This window comes from Oryzias melastigma, unplaced genomic scaffold (assembly GCF_002922805.2).
Source record: "Oryzias melastigma strain HK-1 unplaced genomic scaffold, ASM292280v2 sc00576, whole genome shotgun sequence".
NCBI lineage: Eukaryota > Metazoa > Chordata > Actinopteri > Beloniformes > Adrianichthyidae > Oryzias > Oryzias melastigma.
Genome location: NW_023417168.1, coordinates 10,999 through 14,646, shown reverse-complemented (window position 1 = coordinate 14,646; position 3,648 = coordinate 10,999). Strand labels below are relative to the sequence as shown.

The 3,648-nt window shown below is 40.4% G+C and overlaps 1 long non-coding RNA gene across 1 annotated transcript; it reads right to left on the bottom strand.

Annotated features, from left to right (window-relative positions):
* Positions 1–1,256: 1,256 nt before the first annotated feature.
* On the bottom strand, positions 1,257–3,639 carry LOC112138821. The gene is made up of 2 exons (XR_002917847.2): positions 2,226–3,639; positions 1,257–2,008 (listed from the first exon to the last, which is right to left on the bottom strand). It is a non-coding gene; the product is annotated as an uncharacterized LOC112138821 (long non-coding RNA).
* Between the last annotated feature and the right edge of the window lie 9 nt (positions 3,640–3,648).

Genomic DNA, 3,648 nt, shown 5'->3' with positions numbered 1-3,648 from the left:
GAAACAGGTTTATCCAGGGTTTGGAATGTGGGCGGAGCTTGAGTCAGTTCCTCCATGTTCTCCTGAACTCAGAAACTCCATCATTTCAAATGTTTTCTGCTGCAAAAACATCCAGAACTTAAAGTAGACTTACACACTTTAATCTTATTTACATTGGAGAGAAAATAGTTCCATCTGATGTGTGTTTGTGTAATTCATGCAATACATTTTGTGCATCACTGTGTGTACTTGCTATTGTGTATTCACATGCACAAAAACGACAAATGATGAAAAATGTCTAAATACTATTTTAATACCACTAGAATGCTGAGTCATCAGAGTTTTCTCATTAACTGATTTAAACTTGCAAGATAACTATGCAATACGTGCGATTTTTATGCAAATAATTCAAATTTATGGAAATTATTCCATAGAAATGACGAAGGCCCTTTTGCAGCTCTAATTTTCTGCAGTTGTAACTTCTACATACTTTGCTATAATATTTTAAAACTTCAAACATGTATCGTTCGGCTCTTTGTGGACTTTTCTACTGTTTCTAAACAATTCTGCAAATATTTATAGTTTTTGAAATAACTGAATTGGTTGAAAAATATATTAAAGCCGCGAGATGCGTTGGATGGCCCGCAGTCGCTACCTGCCCTCTCCTCGCTGCCCGCCCCTATGCACCATCGCCGCCCTTGACGCTCGAAATTTTACGCACAGTCTGCTAGCTTAAGTCTAAAATTTCATGACAATCTAACATTTGTTTTACCCCATTTCAAATTCACCAAATATCAGATTTGGAAACAAAATAGCCACCAAGCTGTAGGTCGTGGAGCCATCCCATAGCCATCCCATAATAATTTAAAATGTTCCTTTGGATATCCCAGACAGATGTATTTGGGTTTTGTTTGCAAATTGTGAAAACAATGAGATGCTGAGTCAGCACTTTTGTTTGTGACGTTTCTTTAACCACCAAGACCGCATCTCAAACATTGTGGTTTCATGTGTTATATCGTTTTGTTCAGCTTGATCCCCCGAACACGTGAACACTCTTTATACGCGATTCAGACAAACCATGAGAGACAGAGGAGAGTCTGTCATATAATCAACCTCAGATCTGTCGGTTCTGTCCTGATGATGGAACAGTGGACCAGCTCGACACCCTCTCCAGGGTGCTGGAGGGTTCAGTTTACTTTCTCCCAGAAATCCAGACAGATCTCTTCTGTTAGAGTTTCTGTTGGACAGGGAAGAAAACTAAGGAACTCTAGAACTTCTGAGAACGTTTTATTGTCTTGAATCTCTTCTAGAACAAACATGAAGATCTACTGCAGTGATGGAACAGTCACTGATTCTGTACAAACTGATCCTGTTGGGTCAGAACCAGAACCTGCAGAACCAGAACCTGCAGGTTCAGAATGAAAGGATTGACCTGTGAAGACTCCATCTTCAGAACAGCAGCAGGAAGGTGGTCAGGAGGCAGGAAGATGTTCAGGTTGATGTTAGAAAGGAGAGGCAGCATTCATGGAGACCAAAGCAGCAGATCAACACCAGAGAACACATCAGCAGCTGCAGCTGACATGGTAGCTGATCTCCACCTTTCTTCACTTCAGGAACATCCAGCTTTACTCAGATGAGGAGACACTTTGAACAACTGGAACAGTTCATCCACTGGAGGCTGGAGGTTCCAATGACAAACCTCTGGTTCTTCTTTGGATTTTGAATCAGAAATGTTTTAGACTTTGACCTGCAGAGAAGCTCCAGTTCAGAACTTTAGAACTTCAGACCGCAGGTTAAATGGTTGTTGTGTTTCTCTCTGTGTTAGAATCTGAGTTCAGAGGATCATGTTCAGGATTCTGCTGGTTGTTGGAACCTCTTGAACCTTTTTTCTTCTTGTTAATCCAGAAACCAACAACAAGAGCCAGAACAGCAAGAAGAAGACCTGACAGAGGTATTAGTCCAAGATGACCATGACTGTCTCCATCCTTGTTCTCTCCATCTTTGTCTCCTCTCCCTCCTCCTTTCTCTCCTGCAGAGACAGAGATGATGATGATGATGAAGATCAGAATGTTCTCCTCTTCCTCATCAGCTGCTTCCTGCAGAGTCTCATCAACAACATCTTCAGAAAACACGTCTGATCTGAGACCTTTCACTCTGACATACATTCACTCTCATCCACACACTCAATGGAGGAGGAGGAGGAGGAGGAGGAGGAGGAGGATGAGACACACACAGTAAATGCTCACCTGGAGGAGGTAGAGACACCTGCAGATGGATGGTGGAGATCAGACTCATCTCTCTCTGTGGATCATTTTGTTGTTTGACTCTACACTGATATATTCCAGTGTCATTAATGGTCACATTCTTCAGAACCACAGACAGATCTCCATCCTTCATCTGATCCAGAGACACTCGGTTCTTGAAGGATTCATGCTGATCGTCTGAATCCTCACCACCACTTCTGTATTTAAACACATATTTCTCCTGCAGGTCAGGTCTGGTCCACTCAAAAGATAAATCCTTGTAGATGTTTGTATCTTCACATCTCAGAGTGACGTCATCTCCAGGTTCAGCAGTGATGATCAGATCTGCATCAGAGATCAGAGATCAGAGATTACAGAGGACTCCGTTCTGTTAATTGGAATAATAATCAGTAACATTGAACAGAATTTATTATTAAGGATTCGTGATCCAAATGTAAACACAGTTGGAAACAAAACCTAACAATTTCAAATTAAATAAAAACAAACTTACAATCAAACAACAAACTTCAAAACCTAATAGCTTAAAGTATATATAAATTGCAAATTACCTTTTGGGGTATTTAAGTGTACTAAATATTTAACAACTCCAGCGCGGTTCATTGATCTGTTTACGCGCTCCTGAGACGGGCTGGGAATGTCAGGGTCACTCCGATACGATGCGATTCAAGACTTATGTTTCTCAAAACCAACAGCAATATTTGATACCATGAATATCGTGAATCTCAATACCAATTAAATAGTACTCAATAGGACAAACATTGCAATAATCAAAATATTACCTTAGACACTAAAATATATTACTGGGTTTTCTAGAAATATATATCTTATTTTCCCGTAAACATCCTGTTTAGAATAATTTATGAACAATATTTTAGTTTAACTTCCTTTGAAAAAGTAAAATAAAATTATCAATACATATGGTTTCTTTATGGTAACAGTAACATACATTTAACGGTAAGTAATAAACAAAGCTCCAATTAAGAAATAAAATGTTAGGACGGAGAGTGAAACTGTTCATGAGAAGTGCCCCCCCATGGAATTCCATGATGTATGTTTTAAAAACGATTAAGGAAACGAGGGGATCGGGAATCGTTGGTGAGTTGAATGTGTTGTTAGTTCGCTGTGTCGATATTTGGTCCCTCTTTTTCTGAGTAATCCTCTAAAAGCCTGATCTCTGAGCACCAGCCCCTCCCCACCCACAAAAGGTAGCAGATCCTGACATTGTGACATCACAAAGTGGGGAACCGCCCCTTCCAGGAAGAGTCTGCACTGTCAGCTCCGCCCCCAGGATAGCGGTGATCAGCGGAACACTTCTGTTTTTCTTTACACAATATGCACATTCATCTGTGCAAAAGTTTGGATGTTGTTTGTTTTTGTGGGAGAACTGCAGTTGAGAGTGGGCGGG